The sequence below is a fragment of the Rissa tridactyla genome, chromosome 27, assembly GCF_028500815.1.
Source record: "Rissa tridactyla isolate bRisTri1 chromosome 27, bRisTri1.patW.cur.20221130, whole genome shotgun sequence".
In the NCBI taxonomy this organism is placed as follows: Eukaryota; Metazoa; Chordata; class Aves; order Charadriiformes; family Laridae; genus Rissa; species Rissa tridactyla.
The window spans coordinates 565,025-586,065 of NC_071492.1; positions in this window are offsets into that span (position 1 = coordinate 565,025).

The window sequence follows — 21,041 nt, forward strand, 5'->3', positions numbered from 1 at the left end:
ATGAGAGGGAACGGCCTCAAGTCACGCCGGGGGAGGTTTGAATTGGGTATTAGGAAGTTTTTCTTCACCCAAAGGGTTGTCAAGCCTTGGAACAGGCGGCTCGGGGCAGTGGTGGAGCCACCGTCCCTGGAAGGGTTTAGAAGATGTGGAGATGTGGCGCGGAGGGACGTGGCTTAGTGGTGGGCTTGGCAGTGTCACGTTTATGGTTGGGCTTCATGATCTTAAGGGTCTTTTCCAACCAAAATGATTAGAATCATAGAAGAGTTTGGGTTGGAAGAGACCATTAAAGGTCACCTAGTCCAAGCCCCCTGCCACAGGCAGGGACATCTTCAACCAGACCAGGTTGCCGAGAGCCTTGTCTAACCAGACCTGGAATGTTTCCAGGGATGGGGTGTCTCCCACCTCTCCGGGCAACCTGGGCCAGGGGCTCACCACTCTCATCATAAAAAATTTCTTCCTTGTAGCTAAGTCTAAATCTTCCCTCTTTTGGTTTAAAGCCATTACCCCTCGTCCTCTCACAACAGGTCCTGCTTAAAAGTTTGTCCCCGTCTTTCCCGGAGCCCCTTTAGGTACTGGAAGGGCCTCTAAGTTCTCCCTGGAGCCTTCTTTTCTCCAGGCTGAATAATGATTCTATGATCCTACTCTGATGCAGAGCATCTCAGGGGCTTCGAAGGGCCAGGCTGGTGGGTCTTGGACCACCCCGTGTATCGGGTCACGTTGGGTTCGGTGGATTATTTTGGTTTGGTTTGTATTTTATTTGCCCTGAGGAGCACGAGTGTGGTGCGGTGCCGTTGTGGGCCCATCCGTGGGGTGGGATGCTGAGCGGATTCCCCCCTCCCGGTACCCAGGGTCTTGCCGCGCTTTTTTTCCTCAAGCTGCAGAAGTGGCTTCTCGTAGCGAGAAACTGCCTCCCGCTCTCACGGGTGTAAAATGTAGGAGCAGGTGGTGAAATCCATGGAAGCAAGGGGGAAAAACACCCTGTGAAATCCTCCCCTCGCTGTGCTGGAGGAATCTTCAGTCAAAGCAACAGCAAACTCTCCCCTTCCTTACTTCGTCCCATGGGATTTTTAAGCATAATGGGTGTAAAGACTGTGTTTTGGGGGGGTTTCTTTGTTTTAAGACAATACCTTCTCTGTTGACATGGATAATGGCTTTCCACAAAGCGGACTGGGCTACTAAATAACTTCATCACAGGAATCCAAACGGATTTCAGCCTGCCCCGTGGAAGGTTTGGGGAATGAGAATTGTTGCGGTATCGCTACTCTCCTGTGACTCATGCCTCGATAATACCAAGTACAAAAAATATCTGGAGGCGTGATTCATGCTCCTGAGGAGGCCAGAATAGGGCAGACTATAATATTTACGGCAAGTAGCATCTTCCCCTGCGTGATGAGAGGTAGCCGTGTGCTTGCACGTCAACGTTTTCCACGTAGAGATGCTAATGACTCTAATCTGTGTATGCCTGATGTTAATAACTGCATGGGGAGCGCAGCTTCGGGCTGAGATGAGAAGTCCCCAGGTAGGTATGTGTGGAAGAAAACTGGGTCTGAGGCTTCTTCTCTTTGGAAAATACTTATTGCATCTGATTAAATTGTGGCTGCGAGTCATTTTCTAGTTTCCATATTGAATATTCCAGGAGGTAGAGCGTGAAGGGGCTCGTGCCTCCACCTCCTCCTTCCTGCGGGGACCTTCCACTGATCATCTCTATCCAACCAGTGTCTTACAGCAGGTTTTAAGCCACTTTGTGGGTTCTGGTGGCAATTCTTTAATAACTCCCGAAGTTTTTAGGAAGGAATTTGCCAGAGGGGAGGTGAGGATACAGCAGGTGGGTCAAGAAGTTGAAGCTGTTGGGTTTCGTTTCCCCTCTTGTGCTTAATTTTCCATCCAGTAAGAGACCTCTGGGTTAGTAGACTTTTGCAGCCTCTCAATATATACATATATGTATATAAAAAAAATATTTTTTTTTAACAGCTACGGCCTTAGGACTGTATTCTGGCTTCTCTGGGAATAGCCCACTGCTCTGCAGCATTATTTCTGTATTAATGAGTGGTAAGGAGTCTTCTCTTTCTCTTTTCCTCTACCTCCCTCTGAAACTCAAAGGCCTTTCCCTGCTTCATCTCCAGGGAATTTTTTTAGTCCACCTGGGTATGAGTATTTCTGCCTCCGTGGGCCAGGATCAACGATAGAGGCGTGAACTTACTGGGTGTCCTTTAAAGATGCTCCTCAGCCACTTCTCTCTGCATCTGCTTGTTCCCAGGATGGGAATTTTATGGGAGGGATCGTGTGCTCCCAGGACTGAGGTGCCTTTCATGGTCATCCCGTGATGATCATCCCATGGGGCTTCTGGCCAAGGATGCTCAGTCTTCGTTTAAATTGCGTACAAGCGGCAGGGGTGAGGCAATTTCTCCTCAGATTTTTCTCAAGGGAGAGATAATACATGATAATACAGCAAACCTGGGACTATAATTCCTTTTTTTTTTTTTTTTTTGCTGTTAATATAGAGCTTTAAACGCAGGTATGGAGCAACAACAGCTTGACTGTGACCAGGCTCTTGGTTGCCCTTCCTTTTTAAGCACTTTGCTCGAGTTTTTGAAAGTTTCACTAAATCAGTGGCGTATCTGCCGTGTGGGGCTGTCTCATTAGGAGTGACTGCCACGGAGGACCCTGGGTGTAATTAACGCCAGAGCAATTTCCGCTGGCTCGATCACTCTCCGCAGGACCTTGACAAAGTAAACGATGTTACCTGGGATAACAAATACAAATGCCAGAGGAAATGAATGGGCTACCTGTTGAGGAGCAGCAAAAATAATTCATCTCTCTGGAAGGTGGGGAAGAGAAGTTGATAAGATGGGGGTGGGACTGTTTTCCAGTCTCAACCCTTTGGGTCTGTGATAAGTGCAGCAGAAAGGAAAGAAGGGACGAGGCAGGTAGAGTTTGGTGACCCACCTCTCCGGGGCAGTACCTCCAGGTATTTTTGTCTTGATGAAGCAGCCGGTTTCTCAGATGGAAATTCAGGTTACGCTGGCAAGTGTGGAAGTGAAGACGTAAGGCGTTATCTGGGAGGGCTGGGGTTGGGCGTTCAAAAATTAGTTGGACCCCGTGACTCTTCTTCCTGACCTCTTCTGGAAGCTGAAGGTCTCCGGCGTGCTCGGGGCTGACCTGTGATGGTCCTTGCCCATGTGCTCTGTGCTTTGTTGGGTGAGGAGCAGCATGAGGTGGTGACAGCCCAAGTTGTCATCTTCATGGCTTAAGGGCCACGGAGGTGCTCTGAGGGCTGGAGCCCCTCTGCTGTGAGGACAGGCTGAGAGAGCTGGGGGGGTTCAGCCTGGAGAAGAGAAGGCTCCGGGGAGACCTCGGAGCCCCTTCCAGTGCCTAGAGGGGCTCCAGGAGAGATGGGGAGGGACTCTGGATCAGGGAGGCGAGCCATGGGACGAGGGGGAATGGCTTCGAACTGAAAGAGCGGAGATTGAGATGAGATATTAGGAGGAAATTCCTCCCTGTGAGGGTGGTGAGCCCCTGGCCCAGGCTGCCCAGAGAAGCTGTGGCTGCCCCATCCCTGGAGGGGTTCAAGGCCAGGTTGGAGGGGGCTTGGAGCAACCTGGTCTGGTGGGAGGTGTCCCTGCCCAGGGCAGGGGGTTGGAACTGGGTGATCTTCAAGGTTCCTTCCAGCTAACTGCTCTGTGATTCCCGGAGGAGATCCCTGGGAGGTGTTTTGAGCTTTCCAGCACTATAATACCCATGATCAGCTCTGGTTCTGTTCTCTGCCCTGCAGAGCTCCTGCAGCTCCTAATTCTCATAGTTCTTATACTGAAATATATTTTGAAGAGAAATTGAGCCCTGTTTTTGTTGGAAAAAGGGATTTTTCTGACCGGTAGATGTGTCTATGCACATCTGTGTGTTTCTGACCTGACTGTGCAGGGGATCATCGTTAAATCATGCATGGAGACAAAACGCTGCTGAAGAACCGTTACTTTCACGGAAAAAAATCAAGAATTCCACAGTACGTAACGTTCCACGTGCGCAACATGAGCTGGTGGGATCCTACACTGCTCTTTGAAGGGGGCATGCACCAGCAGAGTCTTCTTTTTACACTGATACCAAAGCTGACAAGGGGGTGAGAGAGGGAAATTGTATTTTCCACCCCCAAAATAACAAAAGGATGTTGAGGCCTTCCTACATCACCATTTCTCTCTCTCTTCCTGGTCTTTAAGATCGCGGGACGCCTGATGCTGTGGGTACCAGCTCTGCATTCTTGACTCCTTCCCTGCTCCTGCCAAGCAAATCCCAGGAGGTCTGTGCTCATATCGGATGTTGCTTCCAGGTGCTAAAGCTCGGTGAAAGGCCTTTGTTATTGCTGTGGGCCGTGAAGTCTCTGAAAACTAAGGGGGTAATCCCACGCTGCGATGTGGAGAGCGCACAATCACTTCTTGGGGCGGATCTGAAAGGGCCTCTGGAAAATCTGTGTGTGTGGTGGCTGCAGAAATGGAAGCCTCAACTGGTTTTTTCTTCCACGGGCTACCTGAGCTGGTGGTGTCTGGTCTCTCTCCTGGGGCAGCTCATGGCTGTGTTTAGCTCATCCTGCGCGGGGCCGGGCTTGAATCGGAGGTACTGGGTGATGGTGGACCCACACTGTGGCAGAAACCTGGACCAGAAAGCAGCTAAGACGTGTTGCTGAATCGCCCTAGGACCAAGCTGTGTTGGTCCCATGGAGTACGGGATCGCCATCGCAGAATCATAGAATGGTTTACTTTGGGAGGGGCCTTAAAGATCATCTCGTTCCACTCCCCTGCCCTGGGCAGGGACACCTCCCACCAGCCCAGGTTGCTCCAAGCCCCGTCCAACCTGGCCTTGAACCCCTCCAGGGATGGGGCAGCCACAGCTTCTCTGGGCAACCTGGGCCAGCTGACTATGGTCAATATGAGCCTGGTGCATGCAGTTCCAGGAGGAACCAAGACTTTGGTGAGGTCCTGGTGTCAAGCTCACCTCCAAAACTGGGGTGCACGATCCTGATGTATCTTCAGATGCAGCTCTAGGCTGACGCTATGACAAGTGGTTTCTATCCATCAGGAATCTGCTAGAAGAAAGCTAGAGTATAAATAATTAACCGTCTATAATGCAATTGTGTAGATAAACAACATAACTGCCCACCTCTACGTATTTATGAATGCCTTGGAGAACGTGATTTATCAGAGCAATTTGGGTTTTGGCTTCTTTAGTGTGTGCAGCAAGTTTCTGCCCAAGTCCGGGGTCTCAGGCCCTCTTGATTTCAAAGAGCTAATCTCCAAATGAGGGTATTTGGATGCATATGGAATCGCGCGACGAGAAAGGGCATCCACTACTCTGATTCCTGGAATAATATGGGAAGGTGTCACGCTGTTACCGATGCTATGAGGCGCTTGCCACCGCCTTTACCAGCCTGCCAAAAACTCGCTAGGAACTTCAGCAGGGATTGCTGTTTGGCCACGGCATAACCGCGTGAATTCGGCGATGAAAGCGAGCACGTGTCAAATCCAGGGCCTTGGCAGCGAGCAGCGCAAACATCTGTGTGATAAGCATCCAGGTAGGAAAAATGCCAAGGGAAGAAAACAGAAGGGACTTCTAGACACAATGGGATGTAAAAATACAACTTATGAATTGCAGAGACAAATTGCCATCCAAGTATGGTTTACAGCTCACGGTTATATTTATTTTTTTTTTTTTTAAATTCTATTTTTAGAAATCTTTGATTACTACAGGCTGAGGAGCAATCCTTTCCAACTGACGCTGGTGATCTTTTTTTGTAAAATGTACAGCCAGCCTCCCTGTTGAACCTGAACCAGCTTTTTGTGGATGTTGTCCCAAAGCGGGACGTCGTTTACCCGGCGTGCAAGACGCCAGTGTACGCGCAGAGCAGAGGTACCTGTTGAAGTCGTTTCTGCAGAGGTGGGTGCTAGGTGGTAAGCCACGAAGCTGGCGCAGCGGCCTACAACCTCCTCGGGATATTTATACGGTTCCAAACACAGAAATGCGCACCCTTAATTGCAATTATTGGTTAGTGCCGTCTCTTAACCATTTCCGTTGGTTAGTACAGTCTTTGGCTTTCACGTAGTGTCCTCTGATTGATGTGTGCGTGCTCCAATACAGTGTTGGGGTGTGGGGGGGGATAAAGGTCTGTTCAGTCTTTAATTGAGTTGGTGGTCGAGATCTCCCACTGCCGCCTTTACCTTTCCTCCAGTTACCGCAGATCTTTGTTGACTTTATGCTTCTTTTAGCAGTCCAGCGGTTTTCGGCCAGTTTTGGCCGAAACCCATCCTTCGGAGGGATGTTCCCTTGTTATCAGCCTTCTGTTCCTCTTCAAGGGTATATTCGTTAGCAACTCCACAAGACCTTTTTAACCCTTTTTATAGCTCTTTGTTCTCACTCAGTGAAAAATTCCAATTTCTAAGGTACGTCATGGTGGCCGATTGACTTTGAGGCTGAAGGTAGCAAAGTTAAACAGTAGCTTTGAGGCGCTCAGGTTGCTTTCGGAGTCAGGCTTTGCCCCCTACATCGCTTATCCCTGGTTACCGCAGCCCAGCTGACCTGTTTTGGAACCGGTGAGGTCGGGATTCGGCTTTACGGATGCTGTCTGATGGGAGCGCCGCCAGCTCTTTCCCCTCTCCGGTTGTGTGTTGTCCTAGAATAAGTTCAAGAAAATATGTATTTGTTAATGTCTGTAGGCTGGAGGCATTTGAAGTTGGGAAGAACCGTATTTCTCAGAGCTGCAATCTGAATTTATTTGCATCACTGATGACTTCAAAATTAGAAGCGGTTATTGGCTTTGTGGAGGAGAGCAGACACTGCAGAATCGCAATTGCGGCTCCCGTATAATGGATTTGGAGCTCGTCGTCTGGAGGAAAGGTGGGGGGTTTTTGCTGCACGGGAGGAAGGCGGCGCAGGATTTTCAAATGCCTTGTTCAGCCCAAAATATTCCATTGGCATCAGGTATCCAATATAAACCTTAAATACCTGTCAGCTTGGTTCTTGCCTGTGGAAAACTGCAAATTAGGCCCTTTGGTTTAATAAACAATCCTTTGATGGAGGAACAAGTAAGCAAGGTATTCTTGCTGTAACACTCGAAACAAAATAGGTGCCCTGCTGTAGAGACCTGGGGAGGTAAAAGCACATCAGCGTTCCCGCTACGAAAGGGAAATTTCTGCAGTTCAGAATACCTGCAATAAAAACAACGGGGTTTGGGGTTTTTTTCTTGAGTTTTGCTTCTTTTTTTCCTTTTCAAGGCTTTTGAGTGGGTGTTAAGTGGCTTCCATTTTTCAGATGTCTCATTTCAATACCTGGTTGCATCTGACCCTCAGAGGCACAGCTCTGAAACACACAGTGGAAGGACCTTTGTGCCTTCAGTCTTCGAGGCTGAACACGAGCTGGTTTAAACTCCCTTCTGCACCTGTAAAATAAAGCAAGAGGGACTTCTGTGGCCGCTTTTATAGAATCACAGAATGGTTTAGGTTGGAAGAGACCTTAAAAGACCATCCAGTTCCAGCCCCCCTGCCCTGGGCAGGGACACCTCCCACCAGCCCAGGTTGCTCCAAGCCCCGTCCAACCTGGCCTTGAACCCCTCCAGGGATGGGGCAGCCACAGCTTCTCTGGGCAACCTGGGCCAGGGGCTCACCCCCCTCACAGCAAAGAATTTCTTCCCGATATCCCATCTAAATCCCAGGGGCAATACACCTTTCCCTGCTGCGTAAGGGGATGTGTGCTTCCCCAGACAGGTTGACGAAGGACCATTGGCATCTCGTCGCTTCTTCTGATGCCCGTCTAGACCAAACAGCCAGGTTGAATAACAGGTTTAACTCATCCCCTCGGCGCCCACTCTCCGTCAAGCCGGAATTGTCACTGCGATAACCAATTGTGTGGTAACTCTCTGAAGCTCAGGAAAGAAGAGTTGGCGAGTCTTTTCAGTGAAATAATGTATTTCAACACTTGTTGCCATGCCTTCAGGGCTGTCTCCTTGAGCTAATAACAGACTGAGAGCGGCTTTTTGGAAATGCATTGTGACACCTCCTTCTAGAGATGGCTGGATATCATATCTGTGTTCCCGCACGCTATGAATCATCGCAGATCAGAGCACCCTTCCCTGCTAAGGCTCCGGCAGCCTTTAAACGTTAGAGGCTCGCATGCCAGAGCAAGAGTCTGAGGGTTTTTCTAAAGCGCCTGCCCACATCCTAATCTTGTCATCTGCCCCTTAGTTCCCTTTATTTCTGGTTAATCCTTTCTTACCTCGAGTCCTGGGGTCTTTATTCTATATTACCAAGACAGAATGATATTGGGCGAGTCGATTGCCAACATTCCCTACTCCTCCTCTTCCTCTGGTGGCTCTTTATGAACATAAGGAGGTCAAGATGTACCTTTTGGTCCTCAAGTGTCTCCTTTTTGACCACATCCACGTCTCCTGGCCCCAGCAGAGCCTCTCTGCTTTCAGATGAGAGGACTTCTCTGCTGACCTGGTGTTTTATTTCCTCCTAGGAGGAGGCAGGGGTTGGTGTGGGGCTGGTTCAAGATGTCACTTCCTTGCGAAGCTTTTCTTTTAAGTGAGGGCATGTCTTTACTTTTAGAAATGCTGTTTTCAGTTCAGTCTAATAATTCGATTGCTCTGTAGGTCTAGAGGTGTCTCTCTGTAGCTAGTGATTTTTCTTTGTTGCTGTTTTCCAAGAAGACCTTAGAAAAGGTTCTTCCTATGTTGGAAGAAATAACCAGGTGACCATTCAAACAATCATAAAAGATGACATTGTACCTTCTCTGGAGGATCTTGGGTTATTTTGCAATGAGCTAATGAAGCCTTGCTGAGGTCGGTGTTATCCACGTTGAGAAGTAAATCACAGAACGGTCAGGGTTGGAAGGGACCTCTGGAGATCATCTAGTCCAACCCCCCTGCCAGAGCAGGTGCACCTGGAGCAGGTTGGACAGGAACACATCCAGGCGGGTTTTGAGTATGTCCAGAGCAGGAGACTCCACCACCTGTGGAGCCAGGGCTCTGGCACCCTCAAAGGAAAGACGTTTTTTCCTCATGTTGAGACAGAATTTCCTGTGTTCTGGCTTGTGCCTGTTGCCCCTTGTCCTGTCACTGGGCACCACTGAGAAGAATCTGGCCCCATCCTCTTGCCACCCGCCTGTTAGATATTGATCAGCATTGATGAGACCCCCTCTCAGTCTGCTCTTCTCCAGGCTGAACAGCCCCAGATCGCTCAGCCTTTGCTCATCAGAGAGATGCTCCAGTCCCTTGATCATCTTTGTTGCCTCTGCTGGACTCTCTCCAGTAGTCCCCTGTCCTTCTTGAACTGGGGAGCCCAGAACTGGACACAGTACTGCAGCTGTGGCCTTACCAGAGCAGAGCAGAGAGGGAGGATGACCTCCCTCAACCTGCTGGCCACGCTCTTTTCAATGTACGCCAGGATGCCACTGGCCGCCTTGGCCACAAGGGCATATGTTTAGCTGAGAACATCTTCCCTCGTTCACCATCTCTTGAGCCTGTTCTTTTCCTCTCCAAGGACTGATTCCTGTTGGAACCGACTTTGGATGTGGACTGGCCTCCTGACCCAACCCAATGGCTGCTTTGAGTCTCCAGGCAACTCTGAGAGTCCCAAAGAGCTGTGGAATCAACACCACCCTGGAATGGTGCTAGCTCCTCAGGTTGCACGGGGGTGTTTTCTTCCAAAAGACTCCTCTACCGTCAGAGGCCTCCTCACCGAATGAAATAATTGCTAACAAGAGTAGAGGTGTTTGGTCCAGGGTAGGAATGTGGCTCAGTAGACACAAACACCTCTTGGGAGGCAGCTCTTGCCTCTGAGAACTGGCCCCTGCTCTGGTACGTGGGAGGGTGTGACAGTGATGCTGCAAAGCCGTTACATCCAACTGCTTTAGATCCCCCAAAAAACGTTCATGCTCTTCTAGCCTTCCCCATAGTCCTTGCTGTGGTGCTGGCACCCTCTCCAACCTGTTTCACGCTATTAGGATGCTCTTTTTTTTTTTTTAAATTTTTCTTTGTCTTTATTTTTCTCCTCGGTTTCTCTCATGTTGAGATTTGTTACGTACTTTCCATTCTTTTGGTTTGAACTCGGTATTTTTCTATTGCCTTTTTTGATATGTTGCAGTTTGAAGTTATTGCAAAAAAACCAACCAACCAAACAACAAAATTCATCTTGGACTTAAATAAATTCAACTTTCAAGACCTTACAAGTTAATGCCGTCCTGCTGTACGCACGTGGGGGCTGCATTGCGGACTCCAGCGTATATTTGCCTCAATAGGGGCTGTCCCTTTGTGAAGTGCCACATGCATACCACATTGCAGTTGGTTACCATGTCAACCTCCGAATGATCCTTTTTTTTCTTCTTTTTTTTTTTTTTTTTTCCCCTATTGAAAGGAGAGAAGGTAGGTACATGAAGTCCATTGATCTCGCTTGCCACCGCTCTTTCATTGCACTGAGCCTGCTTCTTCCTGGGGATGCTCAGATGTTGGTGGAGGGTTGCTTCTATATCCAGCCTTTGAGTTTTATTTCTTCTCTGCTGTGTTCCTTCGTAGGGAACTGCAGTATTTGCCAGAAGGGGAAGCAATGCCATATGAAGACCGAATTGGCAAAATCTCTGCATGCACGTGTGATCCTCTTTGTCCGTGCCTCTTTGGAGAAGCTGTTGCGGGTAGTGATGTAGGTAAATATGGACCCAAGGCTTTGAAAACACTCTAACGTGGGTTAGATGACACTTGCGTTGGTTTGCCAGGGATTTATGTAGAGCTGTTAGTGACAGTGGGGTCTCCTGAGAAGACCCACCACTTGCACCCTCAAGTTGTCTCATTGAGGTGCTGCACATTTTTATTTTGGCTAGGTCTTGGGTGTTTCCTCTTCATTTTGGCTCTTTGCGTATTGCTGGGATGGGGGGAAAAGACCTGCTGGGGAAAGATTAGGCTTTGGTTTTGTTCTAGAAATCAAATTAGGTCTCTCAGGGTCATCTGAGTGATATCTGAGGCAGGTGAGCACCACTTAGCAGCAACGTGCTGAGCATTCAGTCTGCGGCGTCTCTTGTATCAAAGCTCATCTGTGGGGTCTGGGTCATTTGCCCCTGTCGCTTCATTACAAAGGCTTTTGCCACGTAACCAGCCCCAAGATAATGGCCAAGATGCCAAGAAGACGGGAGCAGCGGGAAGTGCCTGACTTCCTTTGTTAGTGCTATTAAATTCAATTGAATTAGTCATCTCCCCCTGTTTAATTTGCCCAGCAGTATGTGCAAGCACAACCGCGTTTGGCTTTTGATCATGACCGTGCGACCCAACATGTTTAATATCGCAGAAGCAAAACAAACCGAAGAAGGAATGCAGAGATTGGAGGTGGAGAAGACCCGGGTAATTCTGCTAATGAAATACTCTTCTTCACTTGTGTTCTGGCCTTGTTCTAGCTACCCACGAGAAGATGTATCTCCACCCAAGGAGACAGTGTTCATGGGAGCTCTGTCTTTCTGCACACTCCGTCTTGCTGTGGTCCTTGGTTTCGGTGGGATTGCTGAAATAATAAGTGACACTTAAAGGCTTGTCCAGTCTAGCCTATTCCAAACACTTGAAATCCAGAAAGCGGAAATAAAAGACCCCCCCCTCAGCTTAAACTATTTTTTAAATTTTGCCTGCTATTCAAAAATTGAGTTCATTTTCCTTTCGCATTTGCTCAGACGTGATACGTTGCGTCTTTGTGCTCGTGTAGCGACGCCTGTGTAGTTTGTAGGTAACAAAGCAAACATCTGCAATCATGCTGGCAGGGATTTCTCGTTTCACAGCTGGAACTTTGCTAGTTAACTCTCTTCTAAAGTCAGGAAATAATTCAATAGCAGAGTTGACTGAACTTTTTCCTATTAAATTCCAAAAAGTGCCCAACCCAGCCACTTCCACCTGCATGGGTGGCATCAGGATTAATCTTCTATTATTGCTTGTAGCCCGGCGCACAGCAGTGAAGTCCGTACGTGATGAATAACACTTCTGCATGCAATGGGACTAAGTTTTCTGACCTTTTGTTATTGAAAGGCAATAACAAGTTGTGGGTTGACCCTGGCCAACAGCTACGGCTTTTGGCGCTTTTTCCATCAAGTTGAGTTTTTAATTCCCTTGAAAGCCAGCTGGGCTATTTGCTGCTTGTGCTGCTACACGCTGCCCGCTCAGGTTGACTTGACAAACTACTCGCCTGACTTTTGTAAGACGTGTCCTTCATAATAAAATCACACCTGGTGACTTCAGATTCTCTTTAATAAAAACTGCATCAGTACAGGATTGTGCTGTTCGTGGTTCTTTGCTAACAGCTGTTGCTTAATGTTCATTCAGGCTGTTGTTGGCTATGAGTACACCCCGAAGTACCTGAGCTATACCACTATTAACGGGTTTATTTTCCCCAGGCTGTAAAAAAAGAGAGGCAGGAGTATGTTTACTAGCAGCGTTTGTGCCCCTAACATTCATATTTAAATTTTCTACCCCCATTAAGTTCTTCTCCAAACCCAAACATGTATTGGAGGTGACTTTGGACAGGTGTTCAAGATGGTAAGCCATGAAAGCGCCTGACACGTCTTCATGCTGGGGCAGCCTCGGAGGACGCGGTAAAAGTTAGCGCATCGTGGCTGGCAGCAAGATTTTTATTTCAAAGGGAGCAGGGGAAGCAGCAAACATGATGTTTGGGAGTTTCGTTCTGCTGCAGTGAAATATCCGAGAAGTGGAAACTCATCTAACGCGTCTCCCGGGAGGGTGCAATGCAGGTGGTTAAGGCCAAGTCTTCAAGCATCAGGCTCTGCTGTATGTGTACAAAACCCCCGGGATTTTAGTAATACGCCGGGGTTACTTGCCTCTGTCACCTCTGCAGGGTGTCCTGCCGCAAACAGCATCGGTCAACACAGAAGCACCTTATTCCCCTTCTGATCCGAGTCACCCCTTTAAAGCTGGTGGAGGAAATAGCATGGGCTCCTTCACAGGCAGCACCGTTTTTACTGACTCTCATGGGTTTTATTTGCCATATCACGGAGTTTGTCTTGATTATCAGATGTGCTGCCCAAAATAAATTCCGTTGTGCATTGGAATTTTTCTCTAATGCTGCCCTGAAGCGGTCAGGAAGGATTTACAGGCTCATGCATCAACCCTAGAGCAGGTGGAATTGTCTTTAAATGGGATTTTGAAGTGATAATCTTCCCTCTCAGTGGAAGCTGTTTTAATTTTTCTTTCAGAAGGCAAGGTTGGGGGCCTGGTGGTGGCATATTGTGGCTTCGGTATTTAAGTAACACTTAGGGAAAGTAATTGCAAACACGGCTTGTGCCAGCGATTCCAATCAAGTAAGCGTTTAAGGTATTAACTGCCGCATGCATTGTGCTACTGTTCACATTCTTTACAGTAATATGCCGGAATAATTGGAGAAACTGTTGATTCAGTCCTGGTTATTCTTTTTGAACAGGGCAGAAGTCGCTTTAGGAACGGGTTGCTGTGGAGTGGATGGAGGTACTCTAGCCAGCAGTGGAATATTCCGGGATGTAACCTCCCGCGGTCAGGAGATGGGGACCGTTCCTGGAGAAAAGAAAGAAAATCATGACGTGGAAAAATTCTGCATGGTATTGAAAAGCTCTGGAGAGGTAGGCTTGTGATTTTTGTCTTATCAATGATTGGGGCTAGAAGAGAACATGGACCCAAAGATTACTAACTGACTGGTGCTCAGAAAAGGCGCTGGACTACAGTTCCAGGGGTTCGGATTTTTTTTTTTTGTATTAATATTTTAAAGATCAGATTATTTTCCTTCCTGGCAAGTTATACCAAGTGAAATTGCAGGGCCATTTGTTAAGCTTATTTTGCTTTTCCTTTTCTGCTAAATCCGTAGTTGCACTAATTTCCTTTCCTGGAGGCTTCCCTTTTATTTTATTTTATTTTTCGTCACTTGGTTGTATGTTGTCCCTTGCCCGCTTTTTGTGCTGCCTCAATCATCACCTTTGAATATCACATTCTAACAAAGTGTTGAAAGAATGACTTTAATTATTAAAACATCTCAAAAACTTGCCACAAATGGAAACGACAGGCTGGTGGAGACTTAGGAGGAGTTGAAATAATGTTCAACGAGCTCAGTTTCGGGATTGTGTAACACAATATCATTTAATATTACGGTCTGTCAGTTTGCTGTAACAGAGGCCAAAAAAAACTCCCATGATTTCCTTCCATGAAATACAAAACTGCTTGCTTTGGAGGTGTTTGGTTTTGGTTTTTTCCAACATGAGCTTAACCCCAAAACCCAGAGAATTTACGAGCAAACTTTTGAATTCCTTTGAAAATGGGAGATGGTGGTTCTGCTGTTGAAGAGTGAGGTTTAAGGCTTTAGGGTTTGCCATGAATGTGCGCTGTGCATCCCTGCCTCTTGTGGTAGACTCATAGAATGGGTTGGGTGGGAAGGGACCTTAAAGATCACCCAGTGCCACCCCCTGCCCTGGGCAGGGACACCTCCCACCAGCCCAGGTTGCTCCAAGCCCCGTCCAACCTGGCCTTGAACCCCTCCAGGGATGGGGCAGCCACAGCTTCTCTGGGCAACCTGGGCCAGGGGCTCGCCACCCTCACAGCCAAGAATTTCTTCCTGATCTCTCGCCCAAATCTCCCCTCTATCAGTTCGAAGCCATTCCCCCTTGTCCATGGCTCCCCTCCCTGATCCAGAGTCCCTCCCCATCTCTCCTGGAGCCCCTTTAGGCACTGGAAGGGGCTCTAAGGTCTCCCCGGAGCCTTCTCTTCTCCAGGCTGAACCCCCCCAGCTCTCTCAGCCTGTCCTCACAGCAGATGGGCTCCAGCCCTCTGATCATCTCCGTGGCCTCCTCTGGACCTGCTCCAACAGGTCCATGTTGTTCTGCTGTTGTCCTTCTTATGTTGCCTTATGTCTCACTTATTGCTCTTCACTCTCATCCAAAGAACCAAAGAAAACCAGCAGCTGGGGACAAAGAAAACCATTTTCATATTATGCAGGTCCCAAAGCCATGCAGTGACTGGTCTAGGGGAGGTTCTGGAAAATGGCTTTCCTGGGGCAGCAGTTGAGAAGAAACTGTAATGATCAGTAGAAAATGAAGAAAAACCTGTGCAACTGATGATAAGGAGAAAAGGCAGCAGTGCCAATGGTGCTTTGTGGAAATCTTTTCCCCGTTGATGATCTTGTTATTCATCTGCTTAGAAATGGGCATAATAGCATTAGCCACGACTTCCCTCAATAAAAATACCTAGTGGGAGTGAGAGCTTGCTGCCGGGGCGGGATAGGATGCCATCCAGCAGGCAACACATCTTGCTAAAGTCTTGTGAGTTCAAGCAAGAGCAAACGGAGAAAAGCCACCTCCGCCCTTTCCCTTCCACTTGTGCTCAATAACACCAACGCTTGTCTGGTTCAGGTCGAAATGGGGTGGGGATGGGCAGAGACACCAGTACTCAAGTCCCTCAGGACCACCTGGGGACAGTCAGAGTCAGGGTGATGGTTACACCTCACTTGGCTGCAGCAGCGACGTGACTTCTGTGCATTCATGGAATATTCACGTTAACACGGTGTAAGACCTTTGAAAGTGAACTGAAAGTGCGCTTTTTTTTCCTTCACTGGAGAGAGAGATATTGACTGTTCGGTTCCTGTTCAATTTAGCCACTCACCTGCAGTCCAGAAGTGAGAAGACCCTTTTCATGTTCCTGGTAAAATTAGAGCTTTGTGGCAGACTTTTCAATCAGCAGATTTTTTCAGAACCCCGACTTGCACGTAAAGCGCTGGTTGTAGTTACATCAGCCGCAAAAGTGAAGCCTGAGGGAAGTCCTGAGAAACAGAGAGAGGAGTTTACTGGAGGAAACTGTGCATTTTTCTTGAGTTCCTGGTGAGCGTAGGGCTGCTCGACTCTCTGGATGTGAAGATAATGTTATATCACTCTCACCTTTAAAATGAGTAGCGCACAACGGTTTAGTTACTTTTTATGCTGCCGGAATGATGTAAAAGGCCCTAACCAACCTAAATTAGACTTCTTGCATCTAGATTTGGGTTGCTCCACTCTTCCCCAGTGTTCATCAACAGGGTCCTTAAATGAACAAGGACCAGGCTTACATAAACGTATGTACAACTTGACCTCCAGCATTCTTTGTTCGCCGCTTTTCAGTTGGTTAGTGCGTAAGTAAGGACTAGTAATGGGTCACGCGTCTCCTAGAGGAGACTGTTTGTTGTAGTTTGACTTTGAAAGCAACTTGATTAACGAAATAGTTTAATGGGGGAGAGAGAAAGAGAAACGCAGAGCAAAAAGACTTTCCCCCTTTTTACTTAATTATGAGCATTAGTTGAAGGAGCAATGGAAAATAGAGTTGTAAAGCTTCCCTTTCCTGCGACTGTCTGATGCCCTAGAGATATTTTCCTTGCTCTTTTATCATTATAGCTAGGATCATCTTGTATTTTTAGTCTAATAGCTGCAGCTTAAGTAATTTGTATAATAGTTGGTAATAGCAGCTTATGCAAAGCAGGGAGCATATACCTTGTGAAGGAAGAATGTACTGCCCGCCCTTGTGAAGACAAAATTACATGAATGTCTCCAAAATAATCCAAGCAGGAGAAGGGAATCCAGACATCTAGGCGGTCTGTGGCGTGACTACAGAGCTACAGTATTCCTGTACGTATGGGAAGAAGGGAAAGATTTGCTCCATGGTGGAAGAGGTCCACAACTACGTTCTGGAAGAGGCTTCCTTTTGAAGTCTTCAAGGGTGAATGCTCCCAGTGGCGAGAATGACTCATGGTGAAGATGCAGTTGAATCCCCTAGTGCAAAAATTGTCATTAGTGCCCAAAGAAGCTCTTGAGTTATGACAACAGTGGCATCTGCTGCCACAGGATGAAGGGAGTAGGTTCAGCTTAGACGTTAAAAGTCCACGAAACATAGTCACAGTGTTTGATAGGAACAGGCTGCCCAGGGAAGGGATGGAGTCACCATCCCTGGAAACACTGAAAAGACATGTAGACGTGGTGCTTAGGGACATGGTTTAGTGGTGGAACTGGCAGTGTCAAGTTTATGGTTGGACTCCATCTTAAGGATCTTTTCCAACCTAAATGATTCTATGATTCCAAATTTTTTCAGATCCTGGTGGAGACATGCACACCCTGGGCTTTGAGTGACCAGCACGTGCTCCATGTCTTGCAGGTCAAGTAGGGTTTAATATATTAAAGCTGTAAACTAATTGAAGTAGGTGCTTAATATATTAGAATGGTAAATTAGAGTAGGAGCTTAATTTAGGAGACTGGGTGCCTTAAGGCTGTGCAAAGAGCAGATGCAACAGTTGCAGTACTAAATGTCAGAACTTCTATTTTTTAGCAAAGAATGCTTTAGGTCAATACAACCTTGTAGTAGAAGCTTATCTCTCAAAACAAGGGGCCCAGGGTTACTGAGGGATGCGGAGACTAGTCAAAATTAACACTTCTGATGCACCAGCAGGAATAAAAAATTAGAGGCCTGCAGTTCACCCAGAAGGTCACAACGATGAAGAGGAGTGGAGGACGTAAACGATCACTGGATGTCTCTGAAGACCACCGAGAGACTCTAGTGCGCGCGCGGGAGTGGGCAGCAACCTGTAATAACGAGTTAACGAATAGGTAGTCATTTCTTGGAAAACTAGTGAATGCGCGCACAGAGTATGTATTTAAACTGTACGTCTGAATCGGTCGGTGCGCACATTGGGTGGAGCGATCCCTTCTGCGCCCGGCGCCGCAATAAAGAATGCCTGCTTAATAGTCACAGAGGCTATGGAGTCTTAACTTCAGCATTTCGCGGCATCACAGAGTAGGTTCTGCTGGCCATTGGCCTCCAGCACAGATTTCTTGCTTTGACTGAGGTGTTTGTATGAGGCATTTGGCTCTCAAGCGTCCACCTGGCATCAAATGTTGTAGGCCGGCTCTGGGGAGGCATCAAAGGAGGATGGAGAAGTCCAGGGATTTTAGGCTTGCTTGATGATAACGTGTTCTTCAGGATGGCTTTCCCCAGCTTATCTCGTCATGAAGTTGTCAAAAGCAGGGGGGTGAATATGCATATCGATTCACACGCGCGTGCACATACTTTTTTTTTTTGGTCTTTTTCTTGAATTAGAGAGCAACGTCAGTAACTTTTCCTGGACCCCAGAACATCTCATTGGTATGTCAGTCCTACGGCTGGATTATGTCCGGGCTACGAGGTCTTTTCTTTGATGTTAATGAAGGAGAAAACCTGAGGAGGGGGGGAGTGCCTTCTGCAGCAATGGAAAAATAATATATTTCTTTCTCTAAGGACACAAAAGAGAGAACGCTTCAGCCTCAGTGTCAGATGTTAAACTCTCAACCTGAAAATGTGGAAGAAATGTACTTTTATTCAAGCAGTTTAAAAATAAAGAAAAAAAAAATACTAATAAAAAAAAAAACCAACGCACATCACCAGAACAGTGTTCATAATGTTGGTCCTTGAAATTTAGACCGTGAAAACCCGCAGAGCCGCAGATGTTTGCGTTAATTCCTTGCCAGGGATCTTCATTTGAAGTCTGTGAGCGCCGTGCACGTGTGCAGTCTGGAGGTGGTACGTAAAAACCATCAATCGAACGAGGGGGGAAAAAAATCCAGTAGGAAGGTCAGGATGGGAAGAAATCTATTCACCGCCCTTTTCCCAGCTTTTAATTTTTGCATCATTTTGGGGGAAGCCGGCATATATTCTCTTGGTGTCCTGCGCAATTGCAGGAGAGAAATTCAATTACAGGTAACTTCGATTTGGGTGTATCCGCGTACAAAGCTCAAATTAGCCTTCTAATGAAATCTGAATTTTATTTTAAATAAGATTTGCTTAAAATAAGACTTATTTAAAGTAAAATTTGATTAAACTAAATCTCATTTTACAATAAAATGTGCAACGAGCCTATGACGTGACCCAGAACACTGAAGTCGTCCCTGGTCTGATTTCGTGTTCGTTACACGTTGCGTGGGAATTAATAAATGCTTCTGCTGACGTAGCAGGTTTGCTGGGTGATGCGATACAGCCCTGAGCCATTTTTTTTATCCAGAGTTAATAACGGTCTGCACAGAATCAGGATGGTCGAAAAAAATGAGTAGCGCGTGAGGTTTGTTTTTCATTGTTAAGACGGTAAACATGAAGATTCCCTCCAAAGGAAATGAGTCTAGAAGGAAATTTACGGCACTCGCATAGGCCATAGCTTTAGGAACAGATTCCTGATAAACGAAGTATACACAAACCATTTCTTAATCTGCCTCTTCTGGCTCGATTTGTATGCAGGAGGCGTTCACTCTGATGCTGAAGGTTATTCTATTTTTAACACCCTGCTGCTGCACTATTTTTTTTTTATTTTTTTTTTTTCCTGAGGAGAGGTAAATTCTATAAACTACAAAATATTTCCTTCCAAATATCAATTAAAAGAAAGGCTTTTAAAAAAAAAAACAAAAAAACCCAAGAAAAATCACAACCTGACAGGAGCAAGACATACCCCAGACCGGGCTCTATTTCTTGACATACATTATTTTGACAGCATTTACAGCTCTTTTCTGAACACTTACCCTGTCGTCTCTTTCCTCGAGGGTTTTATTTAGTGTTTCCATCTTATTGCTTGATAACTCATCCAAGATAAGCACAGTGAGGAGGAGGAAGGTGGCTCTCGCTGGGATTAACACGGGCAACAACTTCTTGGGTTTATTTTTCTCCGCCCGTGGAAGTTTTAATGTTGCTCTCGCCAAGCGGGAGCGATGCTCGGCCTCGAGAGGATGGAGTAAAGGGGGTCTACTGGATGGTCGATGAAGAACACGGACATGCCAAAAAAAAAAAAACAACCAAACCCTTTTCACGTCGTTCGCAGCCATGGAACGTAAAGGGAATGAAAACTAGGGCAGGCATAGCGAGTGCATATCCCGTCTCCTGCGAGTTGCATGCTCAAAAAAATGCGGCGTCGGAGCTTCTGAGCGGCTTTGAGACACCGGCATGAGCGCGTGTGAGCTCTATTTGCCTGTTATTTTTTTTCTCCGTGCCTTACAAAGACTAGATGGTCTTGTCTACTTAGGGAAGAGACAGCCTGGATCTTAATCCTGCGTGACAGTGTAGCCCAAAGAAATGAAGTGGCCAAACCGATGTAAAACTCCTGCCAATATTCAGAAAAATCTTTTTTTTTTTTTCGTACTGTTTCTGTAAAAACTGGGCTTTCTGTAATAGCAGCGTTAAGCATCCCAAACCTCATTCCCACTACCCCCGCCCACTTTCACAGAATATCTTTATATTTCGGCAGATCGCGGGGTTTTGGTGTTGGGTTTGGTTTTTTTTTTTGCTGAGCGCCCCTTGGATACAGAGAAGCATCCTATGGTCTGTGAAAACGGCCTGTCCTGAGCTGAACTGCAGCAGGGAGGGGGCTGAGAAAAGTGGGGGGTTTTTTTTGGTAAATTAATCCACTTTCTCACATGCCCAGAAAAAGCCCACTCAGCACATCCTCCCAGCACACCACTGCAGGGCAAAGCCCCTTTTATTGGCGTTACATAAACTTAAAAGCAAGTTAGTTTCAGTAGGAACGGAAAATACAAAAAAAAAATTAAAATTAATATCTTATTCCTTAATTTAAAAGAGGCAACTTCACCGTAATAACGCAGCAACCGCTTATCGCTTAGGTTAATTAGATAGTTCCGTCAAGCGAGCACGACTTACGTAGACGTCCTGCTTTATTTCCGGTAGGGTTTAAGTAAAATTAGATTTACAACTAGGATTAAAAGCGCAAGGGTTTCCATATTGCGCTTTCTGGATGTAACCAGCTGGATTATTTTAATTAGCTTTTCATACAGAGGGATTAAACACCTTGTTGTGGGAGACAGGTAGGACAGGAACGGTCACCAGGTCTGGCCAAGGTCCTGCATATAAGACCAAACTTGCTTTTCAAAATGAATACCCGACAACCCCGGGTGCTTCAAGACTTGAGGGATGACGTGTCCTTCTCTCGACAGCTACAAGTTTTTACCACGTTCGCTGAAATTTCATAATGGGGCCTAAAGTCCTGTGTTTTGTAGACGTTGGGTTGACG